Source organism: Pinus tabuliformis, chromosome 6 (assembly GCF_031772625.1).
Source record: "Pinus tabuliformis cultivar Carrire ecotype Pingquan chromosome 6, CPIR1, whole genome shotgun sequence".
Lineage (NCBI taxonomy): Eukaryota > Viridiplantae > Streptophyta > Pinopsida > Pinales > Pinaceae > Pinus > Pinus tabuliformis.
Genome location: NC_142292.1, coordinates 969,466,714 through 969,491,691, shown reverse-complemented (window position 1 = coordinate 969,491,691; position 24,978 = coordinate 969,466,714). Strand labels below are relative to the sequence as shown.

Here is a 24,978-nt window from a genome sequence, read left to right as displayed (position 1 = left end):
GACTTAAGGAAGTCACTGGTGCATGGTAAGCTGCATGTGTGTTAAGTCGCTACCATAGCAGAAGCGTGGGGGTGGAGAGAACACACACAGCCAGCGTGGGGGTGGAGAGATCGACACTGAGCCCGTGCGATCTGAGGCCGACTCTTGAAGCTTGAAGGCGTTGAGAAGAAGATGTGGGTGCTGCTGCAACTTTTGACAAAGATTCTCGGACTGCCTGGTTCAGGAAGTCGAGATCGCTTGCCTGGAGGCCGAGATCTGGAGAGATTGCATTCTGCTGATTCACTTCTGAGGAGGAGGAAGACCGGCCATATCAAGCTCCTTTGGTAGAAGACTGTCGTGGAAGCCGCAGGCTGCGTGAGGTGAATATTCCAAGGAGCCCATGTGATTCGAATTGAATCCAGTCGATTGGGGTAAGGAGGAAGCCGTTGCGACTGGGCCACTCGATCTAGCCTGCGATTTGCAAATTGCGCTGCACGAAGGAGCGCAGAGAAATTGCCAAAGTGGGCCTTCGCCTCTGCCTTAAGATCGAAAGCTGTCAATTGGGCTGGTGATCTGTTGGAGGTTGCGTTTTGGAGAAGGCCCCGAGGGAGCAGCGTAAGGCAACGGTGTGAGAACATTGCTCGATCCCTTGAAGGATCTGTGATCTGCGCTACTGCCGGGGTAGCCTGTTTTTTTTTTCAAAGATGAATTCTCAGATGGCAGATTATTTAAATGAAAGCAGCAAATTGGATGGTTCCAATTACATAAATTGGAAATTTAAGCTTCAGACTTTGCTTGAAGGTCAGAATACCTACAACATTGTCATCGGTGATGAAGGTAAGCCAACTATTGCAAATGGTGGAACGAATGCAACAACTCAAGAATGGGAGAAAAGGGAGCTGAAGGCAAAGGTCCTACTAAAATTGTCAGTTAAAGATTGCATCATTCCTCATATTCGGGATTGCAAGACAGCGAATGAGATCTGGACAACTCTCAAAGACATGTATGAAATCAAGAACACCAGCCGAACCTTGTTCCTCAGGAAGAAGATCCTCTCAATCAAGATGGAGGAGAATGAGTCTGTTTCGTCATTCTTATCTCGGATAAAGGAAGTTAAAGATAAACTATCTGATATCGGTCAAACCGTGGCAAATGATGATCTGGTGACAATCACCATGAACGATATGACAGATGACTATCAGATGTTTATAACTGGATTGAATGCAAGAGAAAAGCCTCCAAGTTTTGAAGAGCTTACTGGAATTTTGCTACATGAAGAGGAAAGGAGGTCATCTCTCAAGCCTCAAGATCCAGATCTTGCATTGATAACAAAGTTCAAGCCAAAAGGGAGAGCGATGGCTGATCAGAGGAGGGGCAACACACAGAAATGACACCACAAGGTATGACCTCGTATAGAAATGACTTTGCTCTTGAATGTTTTTATTGTGGTAAGATAGGCCATATTGCTAAATTTTGTCGCAAGAAGAAGGCAAATCAAGAGAGGTACAATCAGAAAAGGCATGCAAGTCATTTGGCAGATGTAGATGCAGATACAGACCCAGATCAGAATCTGGATGTTAGACTATTTATGGCCGAGGATGACACTGCTATTGAGGAGGATGAATCAGATATTTGGATCGTGGATTCTGGAGCCTCCTCGCATATGTCAGGTAAAAAGCAATGGTTCAGAAATTTTAAAGAATCCAACACTGGAGTAAAATTCTATCTTGGAGATAATAGTGGGTACGAGATCAAGGGACATCGAGATGTCCTTGTTACTCTGCCTGATGGTAAGATCAGGAATATATCTGATGTGTGGTATGTTCCTGGCATTAAGAAGAACTTGATTTCTGTGTCCAAGATTACAGATCAGGACCTCAAGGTAGAATTTTTTAAATCTTATTGCATTATTAAAGATTTGTTGGATCAGATGAAGCCCATTGCTACAGGTATTCACATAGGAGGACTCTACAAGTTGGATGTGAAAAGTACGCCTTGGCAAGCCTTGATGACGTCAAATAAGTCTGCTGAAAATCTGTTACGGGACAGCAAGTATCCATCATCAATGGTACCTGCTGAGAAGGTAATTGGAGCGCTTCACACCCGAATGCTTCCATTTCAATTGCTATCATGGCCCCTAAACCCGAAGAAAATGAAGATCGACTCCGACACCATTCAAAGGGCCCGAGAGTGGATCCGAACAGTAACAATGACTAAGAAAGCAGTGCTAGTGGGATGAAATTATCCAGGAACCAAGGCGGAGCTGAAGGGGTACGTGAACGATGTGAACAGAATGTACAAATGTCTCTTGGAGCGCTACGGGTTCGAGGAGGAGAACATAAGAGTACTCATAGACACCGATGACAGCTACCCTTAGCCCACGAGAGTCAACATCAGGAGGGCCTGGAAAACACTGGTCGAGGGCGCTCGGCCAGGAGACATAATCGTCTTTCACTACAGTGGCCATGGCACTCGCCTACCTACTGAAACAGGGGACCAAGATGATACCGGCTATGGCGAATGCATTGTGCCCTGTGACATGAATATCATAATAGATGATGACTTTCGCGATTTTATTGATAAGGTCCCAAGGGACTGTTTGTGCATGATATTTTCAGATTCCTGTCATAGTGTGGGCTTGATTGAGAGGGAAAAGGAGCAAATTGGAGAGAGTACCAAAGATGGGGATGAGCAGCCTGAGCAGAAGAAACACAGTAGATTTGGCTTCAGAGACCTTTTATCTGAGAATGTCCATGATGCCTTTGAGTCTCGAGGTATTCATTTACCTTCCCATCATGAACACAAGGATAGACATGAATTTGATGAAGGAGAAACACAAGAGATAGAATACCGCGGGAGAGGACATGCTAAAAACCGCTCTCTTCCTCTGTCTACCTTGATAGAAATTCTAAATGAGAAAACTGGTCGACATGACATTGATGTTGGGAAAATTAGGCCAGCTCTTTTTGACATATTTGGAGATGATGCAAGCCCCAAGGTGAAGAAGTTTGTTAAGGTTCTTCTGACCAAACTACAATCTGGTGATAATGATGGTGGCCTCCTTGGGGCCATTGGAAATTTGGCTCAGCAATTTCTGAAGCAAAAGTTGGATGGAAGTGATGAGGGTTCTGAGTATGTAAAACCAGCATTGCAGGAGAAAGTTTCAAGTACCCAAGAAGTCTATGCTGGATCCGGCAACAGAGGGCTTCCAGATATGGGAATTTTGGTCAGTGGTTGTCAAACTGACCAGACTTCTGCTGATGCAAATCCCACAGGAACCACAATTCACTAAGCCACTAGGAAGACTGAAGTTTGATTTGTTTAGGGACATTTTAGGTGTGTTTAAAAATCCCTTTCTCCATTAAGGGGGGATGTTAGAAATTAATGGAGAATAGGTTAAGTAGTTATGATTTGCTCTTTATTTGACATTCAGTTCCTATTAATTAGGAATCTGTTTTTTGCCTATGTATCTATTTAATTCCTGATGATTAATGAATAAGACCGAAGTGAATGCATTTGCTGGAGGGAGCTCCTGGTGATCTGCACCTGTGAGCTCCGGTGTGTTTGTCCAAACTTCTGTCTTCTGCATTTCTTATCAGATGTTGGTTAGAAAAGACTAATTTGACGCTCTCAAAGCCAAACAATACACTAAGAACGAATGGAGGAGGCATATTCCTAGTGTTGAACTAATGTTTGTGCTCCAACAAGCTCAAAATGAAGGGCCCAATATATGCAAAAGGGTAAAAAACATAATGATGACTACAAATAAATATAAGGAAGGAAATTGGTTGATAACACTTCATATTATTTTCTTATGCCATACACAATACACTAAGATTATATTTAAATTTTAACTTAATATTAAGTATAGAATTTATTAAATTGCATAATAATTGATAAATTCAAAATTTGTCTTCTCAATTAATATATGTGATGAGTCTCCCATAAGGTTTTTCTAACCACTCCTAGGCACATAAAGGCCATATTGAACCTAATTTTGTTCACTAAATAATACTTTCTTAGCTTAATGAGTTCTTAGGAGAGTCCAATATATTTTTCATACTTTATGTGCCTAACATGACTATTGTGTAATATTTGAATGGATTTTACACAAATTTCAAGGAGAATCATCTAGAGATATTTGTGGGGCCTACTACCTTCTACAAAATAAAACCAACACGACTTCCTAAGGATAGTAAATCCTCCTTACTATTGCTACATGGTGATCTAGGAAACAAGATCTAGGTTTTTATTGATTTTTGGAGGGAAAGCAATCCTCCACTCAAGGAGTTTTCCTCCTATCCACTTTTACAAACAATAGGCTTGAGTAGCATAATAGGATTAGAAGGAAATTGTAGGAAAGCATGTGAATAATACGAGAGGTTTAGATTCTAAGCATTTTTTGTAACTTTGTCATGTACAAACAACATTTTTGCTAATCGAAGTGATATTTGATTTCAGCTCTTAGTTTAGCTTTCTTCTAAGGTTTTTAAGTTTCCTTGTGTTAAGGCCCAACCTACGTGGTCGATATCCCTTTTGTATCATTTCTGTTCACACATTTGTTTATGTCTACAAAATATTTATGAACATTACTTTCATGCACGTTTATTTAAATAGTTTATGAGCAATTTTTTCTTGCAGATTATCTTAACATTTGTTGATGATAGTTGTAGCACTGTTATATTAGTTATATAGAATTTTTACTTTGAATTTAGTTCATTTCCATTACTATTTTTAATTTTTTGTTCATTATGTATTATTCATTGTTTCTTACACTCTACTCTATTTTGCAAGTACAAGAAGCACTACAACCTTGCATTTTGTTAGATTAACCCTACCACAAGTTGTTTTGATGCATTGGATAGGTGCACTTTTCAATTTTCCAACTTCTCCTTAGCATCATTGCCATCCAATATCACGTTTAGCATATTCACCTTCACATTACACTGTTTCTTGTAGAAAAATAAGGACACTTGTAGTAGTTTGCAACTCAACTTCTAATCTTGCCCAAATTCACACAAAACACATGATTTTCCTTAATGCTCTATACATACTTACTGTCTTGATACTCGACACCTAACATACAGACAAGCTTGTATATTGAAGCCCTAATTTCTCAATACCCAATATCTTGAAAGGCCAATGGTCGAGCTATCAAGCCACTGGGCCCTCGGGAAGAGGCTAAAGAGTGTCATTGATACTAATTAGTTGATATCTTAACATCCAAAAGCCCAACATCCACGTCGCCACTATATGGTTACCACCTATACATCACCTTGGTGCTAAGTCAACCTTCCATTGCCATGTCAACATCCCACATCACTTGCCACATTGGTATGCCATGTCATTTAGACCCACATTGGTGCCACATCACAATGAGACGTTAGCATGTCAAATCAACTGCGACACAATTGACATGTGGTATCCTCGGGTCCACATCCACTCACCACATCATTACTCTATAGTTATCAAGGTTTCTTGTTGGTGACTAGTGTCCTACTTACTAATGTCTACTACCCAATATTGTGACATTTTGATAGGTCGATGTACGAACAACTAATACATTGCATTAGTGTTGGTTGACCTTGAGGTGTCCTTAACACAGTTAGCCCGACATTTGACCTCTTGATGGACTATAGTCCCTAACCATAAAGTGAGATTCATTGAACCCTCTATCTCCATGAGATAATGGATAATGTAGGATAATATGTTAATATCGGGGACATCTAACCTAGACTAGGTTAGTTGGGGCTTTTTGCACAATTAGGTGATGAGGAGCACTATTTGCTATCATTATAAACCATAGATATATAAATGTTGTATAGGTTTAATGTGAGGATTTGCCCAACAAGGATGACTTTTGTTAGGGCTTTGGACATCATCTAAGAAGAAACACTATTATCATCCTAGGGCCTACGAATAGTTTTTAAGATTTAGCAATAATATAAACCATGCACATTGTACAAAACAACTTCCTAATGCCTCTAAGATGAATAGTTTATAGGATGCAAATGTGTGTTTATAAATTTTTTAGGATGCAAAGGTTAGTTAATATTATATGGTTTATATTAATAAAATAAATGTGCAAATTAATAGAACGGTTGGCAAATAAACATTTAAAAAATTATTATGATGAAGAATTTTCAAACATTTTTGTGGGAAAATTTAAAATTTTGTGGGAAAATTTAAAATTTCGCTTATCTCATTGGCTGGGCTTGGCTAGAATCGGCTGTTCTTATCTCCTTGGCTCGAAGTCCCATCGTCTGAACATTCTCTTCCAACGATTGATTAAGGTGTCACTGTCAGGGTTCACGCCATTTTCTGAACCAGCTAGCTTATATTATTATATGATATTTGGCAAGTTGGGCTCTAAATATTTGGTATTCAACGATTTGGCAAACTTTTGAGCAGATAGATCAGCGTGCTTTGAGGAGTAATAGCCAAGACAGGTTTACCAGCTCTGCATTTACTATTATTTTTTCTGTGAGGCCGATCTTCCATAGTTTTTGCCTAAAACAGGTATGTGTTTTAGCTTTCTGTTTGTTTTCTTAAAAAATATCTCTGTAAAGATAGGGTGTAGAAACTGCAGGCAAATTTTTTATGTATGTTTTAGCTTCTCGATCCTCTCCAGTGCCATTCTTGCCTCCTCTATAGCCCCCTCTATATCCACCTGACGCACCTCCTTAGTTGTTCCTGGGGTCACCTCCTCAACTCGAAAATAATTTCTTTTGAATCATTTTTAGATTGTATGGAGGGCGCAACAGTTGTTCCTGTGGTTTTCGATTTTATGGAGGGCACAAAAGCTGTTCCTGGGGTCACCTCTTCAACTCGAAAATAATTTCTTTTGAATCATTTTTCTATTGCATGGAGGGCACAAAAATTTTCATTAGTATTAGTATTTGGAGGGCATTTCTCTACCGAGGCGTACCATCCCACTTTCTTTGGTAATCAAAGAGTTTTCCCTGATCAGTTCCTGCCTGCAATCATCTTTGACATTGCTCCCATGCCCATCATAACTAAAAGTGGGCGGATTAATTCAAAGGCACCTCCACTTCCCCTGAATTGCTTTTTCTGTTTGCACATCAAATCAAAGGTTTGAGGAGATGATTCATCAAGAGGGAGCACATTGATGGCTAGTGCCGATTTGGGTGGAGATTAAGGAGGGGACCCTCCACTCTGAGTATTTTGTAAAGTTATGATTATGCTTAGGGTATTTCTTACGAATCAATAGGGGAGATGGATCCTTTGGGTTAAAAACCTTGACAAATTAGATCTCTTTTGTGGAGAGTAGAGTGAAGGTTAGCCATTTCGTCTGCGGACGGGGAAGATTTGCGATCGTACACATAGACATTTGAATTGCAGAGACGGAAGTAGAAGAGACAGGGACCATATCAGAACGAGGAAAGTAGAAAAGACGCACAACAAGCGATATCATAGCAGAACTAGGAAAGTAGAAGAGACAGGGACCATAGCAGCTTCCTCCCACTCCAGCGAGAATCATTACATCCCATCGTATACCCTACCGGATTCCCAGTCGTTGCAGATTTCGTCATAACCTGTCATATCAGGATAAAATTATACTAAAACACCCGCGACTATTGACCTTCCAAAAAATCATAATTTTTTTTTCTTGGCACTTCTGCACTTGCTAAGAAAGAGATGAAGGAAAAAATACTAGTTGTTAAGATATCTGCAAATTTCCTTCCTGACACTTTCACATCAATGTAAGATAAGTCCTTATAATCAAATGGGTATTTATCCCAGGAGTTTATTCTTGCGCATTCTCACACTTTCAAGGCATGCATATGTGCCATAAATCATAGACAAGTACCCAGACTAGAAGAAAACTCAAAGTTAGAACCTCTTTTGACAGCGTATAGGTCCTCCTCATAAGACAGTTGTAGAGACTTCTCCCTTCAACGCGGTTGGGCTTCAAGACTACGGCTAAGATGTGTTAGGTCTCCTTACTTGAACAACACCTAAAACACATCCTTTAGGACTGTGTATTGAGTCTCTTTCTTATTGTGGATTAGGGGTTCATTTAGGCTCTCTTTGACTGCGTCTTAGCTGTGAATAGAAGACTGTGGCTAGGGCTCTTTTGGAGCTTCCTTTGACAGTGTATGGAAGCCTCCTTGCTGTGATGAAGAGCCTTCTTTTGGGACATCGAAGGAGCCTCTATTCACTTTGATTTAATCCCTTTAGGACAACATATAAGGCTTGTGGCTAGGGCACATTGTACAGCAACTAGGGCTCCTCCAAGGCTGCGGCTATGACTCTTCCTTTAAGACTGCGTTTAGGGCAGAATTAGCCCTCCCTTGATAGCAGATTAGTGCACAACTGAACAAGAACTTCAACTCCTAGTTTGGACTGCGGTTAGGGCATCATATCTCTATTAGGAAAACATATAGAATACTTCTTGACTGTGGCCAAACTATCTCATTTCCTCTTGCGTCTAGGGCTTCATCATCTAGATCTCTCTAGCCAGCAAAACCCAAAACAAGTGGAGAGAGATCAAGAGTTAAGTGTATGTACAAAGTGACTTGAAAACCTCTTCTATTTATAATAAAACGTTGAGGCTAAGATCAAGATCCAGTAAATGAGCAAGAAGTAGGAAATGATAGATCATGATGTGGAACACCTTTCCATGAGGTTATATGTCATGATTGAACCCTAAACGTCTCTCTAATAAAAGAGAAAGAGAAAATAATGCCATAAGTGTAAAATAACACTAACAAATTGCAAAAATAAACCTTGTGCATGGTTGTTGACTTGGCTAGGGAGAGTTGCTCCTGCTATTATATTTGATTATTATCGCCCATGATGCTAACCTATGTAAGCCTCTCATGCATCTTTTGCAAAAATTAGATTTCTAGTTTGTTATATTGGGTTATCACACCATAATTGTCTTGGACCTAATACATCATCATCGCTCCAATGATTTTGAATGTTTAAAAAAAAATTCCCTTCTAATACATGCCCCATGTTAACTTTCTCAAAACTATCTTTGAGTTTTCCTCAAACCTATAATTTTGTTAGAAAATCTCTACATGATTGTTTCCATAATTTTTCATATACAATAATCTTTACCAATACTATTATGATTTTTATTATACTTGTGATAATTGCAAGCTATAATATTTTATGATAATACCACATTTAAAACCTATATAGTATGGGTGGTTATTGAAAATCATGTTGGAGACTCTGATGACCCTATTGATTTTCACCATTTTTAGATTTTGGCTTTTTATGCAATTTTCACAAGCTTCCAATCATTTGTTAAAATTATAATACATAAATAAAAAAACATAAATTTTATTTTCAATAAACTAAGATAGCCTAAATGAAGCCACAAGAAACCCCTGCCACAAATTATCAAAAATGGAGCACACATTGATAGAACAACATAATAAACCCAACATAACACATATATTTATGAAATAACAATAAAATGGCATTATTCGTGAAAGAACAAGTGAGATAAATAATGATTACATAAACAGTGGGAGGCACCACTTCCAAAAGAGATGGGTTGCACGCTGCTTGCCTTGGGAATGTAAAGAGGCACCCTACAACGGAAAATAGGTGTGATCCTCTGATAACAGATTTCAAGAAACTAAAGCATCGGTGTCCATCATTTTATTGCACATATGATGGCACTCAATGTACAAAAAGGGTTGCCCTGTCCCAGCAATTTGGATAACCACATATAAAACATGTAGATTTAGATTGACTCTAAATAAACCTGCCGAAACAGTACCCGTGTATAGCACATATCATGGACAGTTTGATTAATGCCCAAGATTCACCATGTTGACTTCAGGAGTTCAAGGATTCCAATTAGACAACTTTTAAGCAAACTAGACAGAGAGACTGATCAAATAAAATTCATCCTATGTAATGTCTATTAAGAGAGATTGGTGAACAATGTATGCAATTTCAAAAAATATATGTTTATATCACATCCAATAGCATGTCAAGTCTTGGCAGAATACAAAATAAATAGAAAGCATCAAACACAATATGGTGCCTAGGTCAATAGGAGTAGGACAGGAACTCACATCATCTTTACTAGTACTAAGAAACTGCTAAGGTTTATTGACATTCTCCAGCTTATATATATACATATATGGGACCTAACAAGCCTTGTAAGTAGTTACTAATCTATAGACCATGATTCTCCATAGAATCATGAGTTCTAGACCTCACAGGAAAATAACCAATCATTTCATAGCAGTGACCCAAAACATTTGTCACAAAAGTATGTCTGTGTAACCTCAACTACCTTAAAAGTTAAAACCATCTAGTATGGCTTATATGTTATCAAGCTCGCCATGAGTAATATTACACCAATTTATCACTACCATAAGAACAAAGGTCGTACTTCTTGCTAATATGAAGCAGAGTTTTGAGAATTCAGAACAACAAGATAGAGCAAAGCACACACTGAGAGATATATTGTCACCAACATACACATCAATACAACAACACTCATAGATGTATTCATATATGCTATATCACACAGTTGTATACATTTTTTTTAGAAATCTAAGTGTCATCAAGACGTGATCATCCTTGCACCTTAAGAAGATGTGTCTCATGCAGTCATTGGACACAGTAACAATTTCAGGAATTATAACATAACGTCAGCTAGAGTGATAGACACGTACCTCTGGGCGACTGAGCCGGAGACTGCAACTCTCCTCCCAACCTTAGATTGGACTGCACAGTGGTCCTCCTTGCAGTCCAATAACCCCCAATCCAGATTCTAGAACATTGTGAGAAACCTGCTGATGGTTTGCTTGGCTAGAACCAGGTCCCGATAGGGCTGACCCTCTCCACCCTCCAATTACATCATGATACTTAATTTATTCGATCTCACATCCATTTTTGAGACCTTATAAAAGCTTCTACACTCCCAAGAGCTATATGTCTAAGTGTCATCCAAACCAGGCTTGGATATACTGTCATGTCAAGATGGATGGGCTTGACGCTGTACTTTCTATTAATTTTTGTTACATTAGCTCTACATTCAAATACTTGCCAGTGAAAGTAATGTGGGTTGACTGCAATTTTAACCCGGACTAGGAAAATGGCTGCAAGGCTGCATTTATTTTCCATATTGGAGTACATGGAGGCATGGCTTGACCCTACCCTCCTCCTTCAGGGCTCCTGATATTTCTCAAAAAAATATGGCAGTGAAAGTTTGCTACCTATGAACAATGAATGAAACCAATATCTAGTGGTAACGACCACCTCCAAACACATTAGAAGGCAGTGAAGTTACAGGGCTAACCTGGTCATGACAAGGGTCTCTAAGATGCATTTGGTGTAGTGAGACTCCCACAACACGTGGAGATATTTCCTTAACAGAGGCTGATCATGATGCTAGCTTGGTTCAAGGTTCATATACTTACTCTGTTTGTTCTGCTGCTAGGTATGCATATATATATGCTCTTAGGTATACTACTAGATATACTACTGGAACTAGAACTACTAGTGCTGCTTCAAAAAAAATTATTGAATTAGCAATAACATAGTAGTGAGCTTGAGTGGACCCTTTGGGTGACTCTACACCAGCTAGGATCCGTCCAAGTTAGATATCAAGCACACTTTCACAACCCATCACTGGATACTCTACACCAGCTAGGATCCGTCCAAGTTAGATATCAAGCACACTTTCACAACCCAACATTGGATATTCACTGAGTTTGGAAGGAAATAAACTTTAAATAGATTGAAGATCTATTTGATTGAGAAATCTTCGGAACAACATGCAGATTTAATTACACTACAACACATTTCTTGCTGAAAAATGATCCTTCAAATAGAATGCAGATCTATCTTATTCCCCACTATTTTCACCATCTTCCCATACACTATCAACAACTCGCAAAACAACAAGGAGATAAATACTTTTCATTTGAGAAATACCACCTACAACATTATCAATAGTTTCAAAAGGTAATCAGTTTCCTTACACCACAGATGGCAAAGTTCCTTTAACGGGTACTCCTTTGGGGATCCTATTATTAGACTTTGTGGGTGGTCCATTTATTGGAAACACCAAATGAACCCTATCAAACTTGCAATCTGTGCCTCCTCCTTGTAGAGTTATATAAAGTGTTGTAGAACCTTTCTCATAATTCAACCTAGCTAGTTGTCTGCCACTGCATTTTTACCTCAAGATATCACTTCTTTGGAAATGGCTCTAAGGTTTGCATAAATTTATGAACCCATAGTTAAATAGGAACCTCCTATATCTCCTAATGACTTCACAATAATACATGTATCCCATTGGATTGGAAGTACCACCGAATTGTAGGGGCTGGTTGACAGAACTGGATTCCAAAATGTCATTACCTAGTGGAACCCCAATTTCTGGTAGGCCTTTATCATTAAGTACCTCTATCATATCATGCCATGAGTGAAACTTGATTTGATGTGCTCACCCACCATTACATGGGGGTCTTTTCCAAATTCATATACATTGTTGCAACCCTTTGCTCGGGCACAATCTACTCCACCACTTGTTCCAAAGATTCTTTCATGGTGTCAGTTGTGCCATTAACTCAATATCTTCTTAATCTCTGCACTAATCCACCTAACTATTTTCAACATCATGCAATGGCAATAATTTTTTACAGTCTATTCAAGAGATTAAAATCTATATTTATCTTTTTCCATAGATCAGACACTGACACACAAGACAGAGTTCTGAGTCGTCATTGTGCTCATACAAAATAAAAATTCAACCTTTCTTAGACAAAGGCACAAAAAGAGTTGACAATTGCAGGCATAGTAGAAAACATATTCACATTTAGGATCACTTTTGACAAATGAGGTCCATTTGCAGAGTTTAGTTACTATCCATAAAGGAGTACACTAGTGATAAAGCTTGGTATAAGGTCATACTGAGTCATTAGCAAAAGCCTTATGGCTATCTCTTTGGAAGGAAGTACTTTTGACTACATCCTTACCAGCACTGGAAACTTCTACATCATATGTAGGTCCATATTTTATAAGTGCCTTTGTACTTTTTCTAGATGGAAAGAAACAATTTGAAAGTCAAGGCTATGTGCTAGTTTGTGCATTTTTTGTGGAAAAGGTATTAGGATCCTTGTCACAGCGACAAGGGCATTATAAACAACACCAGTTAGCTTCACGGACTAAAGCAACATTAACAACTATTATATACAAGAAGGGATTGTTGCTCTCCAGTCAGTCAAGACAAAAGCATACACGTGGACAAATTATCAACTACGAGAGTACAAATGTTTAAAATGTTGGAGCTTTTTGTTGGCATATGCATGGTATTTGGACTTTACCTCTTCAAGTTGTTATGACCTTCATTATTCTACATCAGAACTTGGGCTTGACAACATTTTCAGGGTTGGCAACCTCATTGGCAGTTACGTTGACAAATTTCCCAGTTACAAAATTGCAACAAAAATTCCAAAACAGAATCATGGAATAAAAGGACAAAAGTACTAAGGCCACATCGGAGACATTAAAAATTAGTAGGGGGCTTAAAATTGCAGCTTGGGAGACAAGATTTCTTTGGAATCTAGAAATTTTGAGGCAAGCATAATGTAGTTGGCTATAAAAATACATTTACACATCAACTATCACAAAATTTCTTTTCTCTGTTACACCCACATTTGTCTATGTTTCAACTGTTGGTACATGTATGCTTATAGGAGTGCCTTTGATAGCAGGGATAATTCTTTCCGCACTTCAAACCTTTGAGAATTCTTGAGTTGACTGATATGTATACGAGATATAATTAGATATGTATACTTTAGAAAACTACAAAAATAAATATACTTCCAAAAGCTACAGAAAGAATTCTCCCTGCTGTATTGACTAATACGTATACTAGATCTACTCTCCACAATATTGGTGCCTATGAGTGTCTTGGTATTTGGATGGATTTTCTACAAATCTACAAGTCAGGAGCATTAATGTTATGAATGCTAATAAACCTAATAGCATGGAAAGGGCTAGTGAACTAGGCAAAGAGTAAACCCCGCAGGTCGAATGTTGAGCCACAGAGGTATTTCAACTGAGCAAGAGTGAACAGCTCATGCTCTAGGGTGCACTTGTTGTGCTTTCCCCTTTGTACATCTTTTTTTTCCCGGCAGTTTCCTTTTGCACCTATTCTAAATGACAACAGACAAGTGATGCTATTCTAAATGACAATAGACAAGTGATGTTTTTCATTGACAATGATCTGCCTGATTGTTGTGCACTATTCAATTTTGCAATTATCTTTAATGCTTGCACCTGTAAACTTTACTGAGATGACAACTAAATTGATTATATAGCTGTTTGTCTTAGTGCCTGTATTTCTGAACTTTACTCTACTGGTAACTGTAGTAATGCTAGAGTTGTTGCCTTCTTGCCCGTGCTTTTCAGCTTTGTTTGGACAATAACATTACTACATTAATAGCTAGTTTGTAAATTGAGTCCGTCTTAAAGGAATTCATAATAGATCAAATCATGGTGCTGGTGCTAAAAATGATTTGTTTGAGCATTTCTCTAATTTTTCTGCACAGGATGAGTGAAATGCTGACTGGAGAGCACTTGTGGATATTAGCCTTGGTCTAAGACTGCAAATTCTGCTTTGATTTTTCATTCACACTCTATCTAGTACTAGAGGCATGGTTGGTTGGGGTCATGTATTGAGCTTGGACCCCACACCAACACAAGAGGATATATTTTTATACTTGATGCCCTTCTTTTTCCTAGTCAATCCAATTCCGGGGTGATCCAGATTAATACAAGTCTTTTTTTCCTGAAAGAAGGCCCTTTTGACTGTTAGTAGCTGAAGACCCAACGATTCATCATTATTAAGGTTTTCCACATATGTATCTATTGAGATAGGGGAAGTATCCATTTCTGTATTTTTATATGAGGGAGGAGATGAAGCCGAAGACCTCAGGTCTAGATATAGATTGGAATATTTGTCTTTGGAAATGTGTCAGTGTTGACTTGCCATATGAATGACAATATAATCTACATTATTTTCCATTATGCTATGTCTATGTGGCACCGATTGGGAGTCCATTCGAAGGATTATCTTTCCAAGAGCCATTTGACTAGTGTCCTTTATTCTGCAATTATGGATGGGAGCTTACTGGGCTTCAGTAAAAGGCCTGACTCTAATTCCAAATAATTCTACAATTTTTTTAGTCTCCCCATCCTCCACACAGTGGAGAAATGACAGATTGTTGGCAGCCAATATCAGCAAGAGTGAACAGCTCATGCCTGTGAAGAAACTGGATGATTGGGGGAGCAAGAGTGAACAGCTCATTGCCTTTTATCCTTAGTTAAACATTCCCATATTAGTTGTGAAGCTAGTAAAGCATTTAGAAGTCCATAAAAGATTTACAATAGTGACTGTGTAAAAATTGATTTTTGTACTCTACTATCTGCTCCCATTGACCTAACCCTTGGTTGTTTGTGGGCATTCATAAAATTATATTATTTTCTGATTGGAAGTAGGCAAATATAGATGCCACGGGAACTCTGAGCTGCATATAGACAGACTTGTGTCCACTGAAGATCTTAAGCCTTAATCAGGAGGGGAGATATAGGTTGGGTTGAATGTAGTAGCTTTGGCTTGGAAGAGAAATCTAGAGGTAAATTAATAGTTTTTATTCGAAACAGAGTATGCAAGGTTATGTTTCTTGCTGATTGAAAAAGCCAGGGGACATAGGCTCTATATTTTGCAAAGCAATAGCACAGCCTGTGTATTGGCCAATATTCATTGTTTCCACTTTAGCAGATAATATTTTGGGTGTTATATGGATGCAACAAACATAAAAAAATGATGGACATTGAAGTGGGCCTCTAGTCCCATGTGTCATGGTCACTTGTGACCATGTCTGTAGCATAGTCAAGAACATATAAAGATATGTAGTGCCTAGTTACTAATGCAATGAGGTGGTACCATTATCCAAAATTGACCAAAAACACCCTGTAACCATATGAACCTATACAATGTTCTAACTTCTAAACAACCTGAACATAGCAAGGAACATTGTTGAAGTGAAATGCATGCATCAACAAAAATGGTCCTAATACCTTAAAATTAGATCTCTGTACCATTAATATTTTTAAGTTTAAGAGTATAGATTCTAGAAGCTAGATATCTCGAAGTTAAAGAGTATAGAAGCTACCATAAATGTTTGCTGGAGTTTTATTTAGCCATAGTTGTTCCTAAAGTAAATCAAACCATGTTGTTGAAGTTGGGGTATTGATTGTTACTCTGGACTGTTGGAGTAATATCTGTAATGTTTGTGCTTCTGGGAAATACTCTTGATGCTGAGGCTTTTGAGTGTTTACTAAACTTCCTTGTAGTGATCTGAGGATGCACCGGTTTATCTTAGGTACACTCTATACTCAACAATCATATAAAATGAGCGATTCATTTCCATTTAAATGGATTAGCAGGAAAGGCAAAGAGGTATTTTATGTGACATCAATGGCAACTGCTAGAAATCAACGGGGTATGGTTATGTCAAGGAATGCAGGGTTTTCAAATCAGATGATCTTTTGTTCTGAAAAATTAGATAGAATTATTTTTATTCTTCACAGAAATTCAGGTTGCATTTGCCATGCTATTTGCTTTATAATCTGAATCTCTTTCCTAATAATTTCTCATTAACTACTAGTTGCACCTGTTCAGTCTATTGAGCTTGAGCTTGATTAATGCTTCGAACATCTACTTTTCCCAGCACTCATGTAAAGGTTTGATTTATACTACTAAATTTGATTCATCAAAGTCTTTTAGGTTACTATTTCCTCTAGAGAGTGGCCTGGACTGATAGGTCCCTGAGGAGTAATCTTGGGTGGCATTGAAGGCTCTTGATGGTGACAAAGAAGTCCTAATGGAAGGAAATGGACCAGGAATGCATATTTGAGCAGCTTTCCTTTCCAACATTTTGCATTGTCAAATGTTCACCATCGGTAAAACTTTCTGATTTATCACATTTTCCTTTTCAGATCTAACAGCATGTTAAAAAGACATCAAAGAGACACTCACAATGAAAGAAGATGTTGTGTACCAAAATTTGATCTCTGATTGACACAATGGCATTTTTCTTTTCTGATTGATCAATAGGTATACAATAGTGAGTGTGTGAAAGTGACCTGGGATAGATTTTGACAAAAATAACATATTCGAAAAGTGGGAATTCCAACAAATATCATGATGAAGAGGAAACTCAACCTGATTATACAAGTTCAAATGCAAAAATCTCCAGCAATATATTTGAATTGGTTAGTGAAGATGACACGGTAGGTCATTGACAGATTAATGGATCAAAATGTAAGAAGTCCAAATTCTCTTCTGAGCTGGACCAATCAGAATATTCTAGTTCTGATGAGGAGTGAACAGCTCATGCCTGTGAAGAAACTGGATGATTGGGGGAGCAAGAGTGAACAACTCATGCTCTATTGCTTCGTAGTATTCATTGGAGGTACCCAGATCAATGGATGGATAACGAGATGCTTCAATGGTTTCATAAAATCATGTATTGAGCTTGGACCCCACACCAACACAAGAGGATATAATTTTATACTTGATGCCTTCTTTTTCCTAGTCAATCCAATTCCGGGGTGATCCAGATTAATAAACGTCTTTTTTTCCTGAAAGAAGGCCCTTTTGACTGTTAGCAGCTCAAGACCCAACGATTCATCATATATTTAGGTTTTCCACATCTGTATCTATATTGAGATAGGGGAAGTATCCATTTCTGTATTTTTATATGAGGGAGGAGATGAAGCCGAAGACCTCAGATCTAGATATGGATTGGAATATTTGCCTTCGGAAATGTGTCAATGTTGACCTGCCATATGAATGATAATATAATCTACATTATTCTCTATTATGCTATGTCTATGTGGCACCGATTGGGAGTCCATTCCAAGGATTATCTTTCCAAGAGCCATTTGACTAGTGTCCTTTATTATGCAATTATGGATGGAAGCCTCCTTAAGCACAAACATACGCAGTTCATTTGAGGGCTCCCGAAGGGTGTGTTCCATATTATATAAAGTAGGAACCTGATTGAAACCAGGAGCCATTCCATTCCTTTTGATATGATCCCCACAAAATCTGAGTGAACGTTCCGATATTAGATGTATGGTATTATGGCACCCCAAACATCTAATTGGGATTACCAGTAATCCACTTGTTGTGTGGTTGAGTGAGGACCGTAGAAGATGTCAAGAGTTTCTAGCATACCTCCTTTGTAATCGAATTCAATAAAAAACCAAGCAACCCGTTTGTCCAGTGCTCAAGATACTGGCCCATTGTAATAGATACCTCAACGAGTTAAAACTCAATCCATATACCATTGAAGAGTTAGATCTAGCATTTAGTATTGTAATGAGAATATATGAAAGACACCAATCTTATCTATGCATTCATAAGAAACATGTGATAAACACCTTTGGCAACTAGCCTTTAGTTGTTACTAGAGATGCATGAGAATATATGAAATACACCAACCTTATCTTATGCATTAATAAGCAACATTTGACAAACACATTTGGCATCTAGCCTTTAGTTTTTACTAGAGATGCATGAAGCATTATATAAACACAATGCAATCTTTTGGGAAGTCCATTCAAATGTGGAACATTATTATGGAAGCCAAGTCAAGCATTGATTTTAGACCTTGCATGCACATTTCATGGATTGTTGTAGTAGTGATATAAAAATGGACTAGGTCAGTTATATTATATATGTCAAAGATAGTTTAACTCGAAGTGTGAAGTTGCCATTTAAGCTATAAACCTGACTAAATGGTCCAAACCTGAAACTGTGACCCTTCCTTGCAAATTTCATGTGCTACCAATTAATCATAGTTAAATGGTTTTAGATTCAATACGAGAGTAATCTTATGGAGGACCTATTGGGTTTGGAAAGTCACCATAGAACAAAGGCTAGTGGGTTAATCTCCTAAAACAAGGTGTTAACATAGTTTGCCGAGAGGTACATTTTGCATCAGGATAACCCCTAGACTGCTATCTTTTTATGAGGAAGCAAAAACATGGAAAATGTTTGGTTAGGTAGGAATACAACTTGTCAATTTGGTCTAGCTTGAGTGATTAAAAGAGAAGGTTGTTAGGCTCTCCACCATTTCATGGATTGATATAGTGATGAGACAAAAGAGGGTCTCTCTTGAGACTTGACTAGGTGATTCATAACAGTTGTGGTGTTGGTGCCTTAACTTAGCCAGAAAATGCCAAAACTCTATTGATGCACAAAATTTATTACTGAATTTACCTCAGAGTATGCCATAGTCACTGAATATGACATGCATGGTTTTACCAAGGAGGCCCTAAACTTTTGAACAATGAAACTTTACACCGATATCCTGGTAGTAGCTACATTGGTCTTATTAGCATTACACCACTTTTAATATAGGTCTTCACAATAGAGAATCACCATTACACTTTCTTGATTTGTGTTAAAAAGAAACATAACACGCAATAGATTTCTTTTGGCATGCAATGTTGTTGTTGGTAGTTTTCTTGTATTTGTGTCACATGTAAAGCTAACATGCGTTAAATTTCTTTCACCTTGCAATATTTTTATTGGAAATGTGCTTGTGTTTGGGCTAGAAACTATGCCAGATTTCTTTTTCTTTGCAATATTGTTGTTGTCAATTTGGTTGTTTATGATAAAAGGAAATCTAGAAAATGTTAGATTTCCTTCACCTTGGCAATGTTATTGGAAATGTTGTGCTTGTGTTTGGGCTAGAAGTTGTGCTAGATTTCTTTTGCTATGCAATATTGTTGTTTTCAATCTGGTTGTTTATTATAGAAGGAAATCTAACACGTGTTAGATTTCCTTCACCTTGGTAATGTGATTTTGTTTGTGTTAGAAGGAAATATAACATGCACTAGATTTCTTCTGGGATGAAATGTTGTTTTTGGTAGTATGCTTGTATTTATGCTACATGTAAAGCTAGCATGCGTTAAATTTATTTTACCTTGCGACGTTGTTATTGGAAATGTGATTGTGTTTTTGATAGAAGTTGGATTTTTTTTTCCCTACAATGTTATTGTTGGCAATGTGCTTTTGTTTGTGCTAGAAGTAAATCAAGCGTATGCTAGATATCTTTCACATTGCAATGTTGTTTTTGGCAATGTGATTGTGTTTGTGCTAGAATAAACTCTAGAATGTGTAAGATTTATTTTACTTTGAAATGTTTTTGTGAGTAATATGCTTCTATTTACATTAGAAGGAAATTTAGCATGTAGTGGATTTCCTTTGCCTTAGAATATTCTTATTGACAATGTGCTTGTTTGTCATAGAAGGAGATCTAGCATGTGTTAGATTTATTTGACCACATAATGTTGCTTCTAGCAATATGCTTATGTTTGTAGTAGAAGGAATGATATTGATTGTTAGCTTTCATTTGAGGAAACAATGTTTCATTACATACAATATTACTACCATACTATTTTAAATTTTGCATCTATATTACTTTTTTGTAAGTTGTGTGTTTTTGTGAAAATATAAAGTCGCACTTTACACAGTTCAACCTTTTAATTACAAGTTACGATTTAATTGTTGTTACAGAATTGATACAAGCTACAATGGAAAATATAATTTTGGCAAAAGGGGACTATGTTGATCTCCTTATTAATGATCAAGTCATTGCGCTAGGAAGGGTCGAATCTGCATAGTTTGGAACTTATTATGTTGGAGAAAGGGTTAATGCTGGTTATGTTACAATTTTGATAATTGATGTAACTCAACCAGATTTGATTGATGAGGATGTTAATGAAGGGGACATACATCCATGGAAGATCATGGATTTGAGACACAACATAGGTAAATCAAAATATTGAAGCATGTGTTATATATTATTGATAGCATAATAAATGTTTTTTTTGAGTAAATACTAACCTTATTTACATTCGTTTATAGGTGCAAATGTTTCTTCCACATTTTCTATTGGAAACAAGGTAGATCTTTTGCAACATGGAGTGAAGGTGGGCGAGGGCTCCATATTCAATAAAGAGCTTGGGCATAAAGTGCATGGAAAGATGGTAAAGAAAGGATGCATAATGGTTAAAATCGAGAAGGTGTTAAAACATAATGATCCTCTACCACATCTAACAGGATTTGAGCATACAATTGGGGGTGCATTAGAATCTTATGAAATTTGGCCAGAATCAGATTTGGAGCCTCACTGTCATGATCATGCCACAAATATTCCCCAAGATAGGGTTAGATTCATATGTACAAAGGTTTCTCTTACACATGAATGCATGGGAACAAGCATGTGCATTGCCAAAGGATTGCTAGTTAATGTCCACGAGCATGACATTGTTGAGGGTGAAACACTAGGTGAAATGGATTTTGGTGTTTTTCTAGAAGAGATAGATGGAAATTGTGAGATATGAAGAATTGGGGATATGTCTATACACTGTTTGGTTAGATGGCCAATAAATAAGTTGGTGGACAACAAAGGTGTGATATTAAGGGTCAAGGAAAAGTTCAAGGAGCCATCCAAGGAAATGGTGATATGGGATGTTATAGAGGACACAAATCCCTTAAACAATTGGGATGGGTACTTTTGTAATGAAAAATATAGAAACTCAATTGATATGCATGTAACAAAGCCATATAAAAGGATTAAACGAGTTATGGCTACAAAAAAAATTGCAAAATGTCAAACAAAAATAGATGAAGAGAAAGAAATTCGAGTTTTGGCAGCAAATGTATGTTGTAGAAAAGATTGTCTTCAACATATGGATAGGAAGGCCATTGAAGGTGCTAGAAGGGATATGAGACAAATAAATAAAAATGGTATTAGAGAATTTGTCTTGAATTCACTCATGTCAAAGGGCCATGGCCATGGCCTACCACCTATTGCTAGAAATGTAAAGGACATGAGATTTAATGGGAATATTATTTGTAAGAAAGTATGGTATAAGATACGTAAAATTCCTCAAAGCACATTCTATAACTACCAGCGTTATTTCCAACATGGACAGATCAAAGCTATTCATGGTAACACCAACACATGCAAAGCAAGAGCTCACACAGTGGCAGCCATAGAAATATTGCACAAAATTGTAATGGATAATTCAGATTTTTCACCAAACCAAACACGTCAATTTGAAGAAGATGGAACATCTTCTCCTTTAAGATTGCTTCCTTCGACTTACACACAAAATTCTTTGTTAAAAGAGATCAATGAGGCTCTTCAAAAGCTCAATTACCCATCAATATCACAGTCAATAAGGAGCAAGATCTGGAATACTAAGTTTTGAGATGTGGCATTTTCAAAGAACACCAACTTCAGTAAATGCAGTGAATGTATTTTGTTGAGATCACAAATGAAGTCAGCAACTACAAAAGAGATGGAAGAAAAGGCACGAGGTAGGTTGAAGACACATAACAAGATTGTTACGTGTGGAAGATATTGCTACTATGCCCATAGAATCATGTCAAAGCGGTTTCCAAAGGAGTATTTGAGCATTATCCATTATAAAATGGACAAAACAAAGACTTCAATCCCAAGGCTACATGTCAAATCTAAATCTATTGTAGGAACAAATTTAGGTTTGTCATTGACAGGTATGCTTACACATGGGCATAAGGCAGGAAGTTTTGGTCATTTTTCCGTACCATTTGTCCATATGGGATCACAATTTACTATTACATCCCTTTCAAAGTGCTTAAGGGACCTTGAAGAGCCACAAATGGATATGTATGGCGATCTACTTTATGAAAGTGGAATTTCAAGAAACCCACTTACAAATGCATTACTTGACACCTCTATTTACTCAAAATGTCAAGGGTACAAGGATGATTTTATATCTCATGGAAGTTCAAAAAGTCAAAATGTTGATTTTAAACCTCTTCCTCCACATTTGTTGTTACATTTGGACAATGTAGCAAGTGATAATAATAATCACTATCTTTTCATGTTTCTATCTCCTCTAACTGCACTTGGTGTCTTCATCACTATTGAGGTTGGGTTCTTGCCTGTGGGGCACACCCATGAAGACATAGATGGAACCTACGAAAGAATGTCTTCCAACCTAAAAAGTAAAGATATTTATTCTTTACTTGAAATGATGGATACATATCTCACAATTGAAGAAAATCGAGTGTTTCCACCTACACTTATTGACAAGGTCTATGACTTCAAAAGTTTCCTTAATGGATACATCAAGGAGGGGAAAAATGCACTAGTTGGACATGTTAGTGTCCAATACTTCCAATTTCTTTTACTCAATGATGTTCCAGTACTAAGGTACAAAGAATCAATTAGAGATATTGAGTGGTCAGAACCATTTGAGTTATGGAATAAGATGATGAAGGCCGACCTATAATTCCCATAGGGAAGCCATCTTTCTTAGCTTCCAAACAAAATGATGTCTATTTAAAAGAACTAAAGGAAGGGATAACATCATACATAAAAATGTGGAAAGACACTATTTGGAATGAGGATTCACCAATTGTTACAGAGGAATGGAAAAATGAAGTGGTGTATTGGGAAAATTTCTTGTTACATTAGATGGAATCTATAGTGATAATAAAATAATAGATGGGAGTGATTCATCTTCTGAGGATTTCTGGCTCAGGAGAAGGCACATTGTTGATGTTGATCATAATGCACTCCAAGTAATCTCAAGTATTATGTATGGAGATTTTGATAATGTGATAGATGAACCAATATATGTGGACCCAAATGCAACAAGCCAAAACCAACTTTCAATCCGATGATTGATGTTGAGAAAGGAAAGATGTTGCTAGTTAGATTAGGAAACGAGGATGCAGGAGAGATGATTTGGATGGCAAAATCCATCTCAGATATCTTTAGGGATAATGAAAGTGAGAATCTTCATGTAAAGGTTGACTGGTGGAAGCCTATGTTAGGGAAATACAATGGAAAATTTTTAGAGCAATATTGGGTACCAAATCCTGATGACATAGAACTTGGCTCTATTCCAATTAATACCATAGTATAGGCATGGATGCCAAAGAAAGAACATTTCAAGAAGCCCAAGATAAATAAATATGGTGTAGAATCCATTCTTGATCTACTTGAGCGAATATCTTAAGAGTAGGTTTATATGATTCGTGAATATAATTTTTTTTGAAGGACCTATTAATATACATTCAGACACATTTTATCAAATATTCTCTTCATATTATTTTTGGAGGAGTTTTATATTATTTAATATTTCAATGTAATCATGTGTTATACAAATTACATGACAATGCCATAAAATATTTAAGTTTTCAAAGCTTTATTTGACCAACATGACTTCTCACCATATCAAATATGCATAATCAAATTCAATAATGCACTTAAAAACATCTTCTATACTTGGTCTATTAAAAAAACAATGGAGTACTTAATTAGTATTCTATTTAATATAAACCATTTAAACACTTAATGAATAAATGCTAGACACTTGATATAATGTTTGAGGTGAGTTTTCCTTATTATAATTGATATAAATCAAATTCACTATTTTGTTGCCCTCTAATTTATAAAAGAAATATTTTGATCATTGAACAACACAACTAGAATTATAAAATATTTCCTCTTATAGATTTTGAATTGGTGCCAACATTGTACTAGTATAATTAATTTGTACTCAACTTAGGAAAAGTAGTTAGTGTCAATTTAAAATGGTCAATAATAGTAAGAAAAACAATATTAGTATATTGTTAAATAACTTTATAGGTAAGTTTTTTTTTTTTTTTTTGGCAAAATCTATTATTCACGATTCAAATTTGATGCATAAATATAAATGTTAATGATAATAGAAATAATGTAAGGAATCTAAGTTTTAGATGAATGTTAATATGTTCTTTTCAATATAATATGCTTAAACACTATAGGAATAAAAACTAAACATTTGTAATAAATATCTTAGTCAAAGTTCTCTCTTTCTTCTTGTATTTGAAAATAATCAAATTGTACTATTTTGTTACTATTTGATCAT

The 24,978-nt window shown here is 36.9% G+C and overlaps 1 long non-coding RNA gene and 1 pseudogene across 1 annotated transcript; both read left to right on the top strand.

Annotated features, from left to right (window-relative positions):
- The first annotated feature begins 2,188 nt into the window (after positions 1 to 2,188).
- Positions 2,189 to 3,309, top strand: LOC149262216 (metacaspase-4 pseudogene; annotated as a pseudogene).
- Positions 3,310 to 6,364: 3,055 nt separating this feature from the next.
- LOC149262215 (uncharacterized) lies at positions 6,365 to 21,568 on the top strand. Its single transcript, XR_016249097.1, has 3 exons — positions 6,365 to 6,498; positions 20,582 to 20,836; positions 20,933 to 21,568. It is a non-coding gene; the product is annotated as an uncharacterized LOC149262215 (long non-coding RNA).
- The last annotated feature ends 3,410 nt before the right edge of the window (positions 21,569 to 24,978 follow it).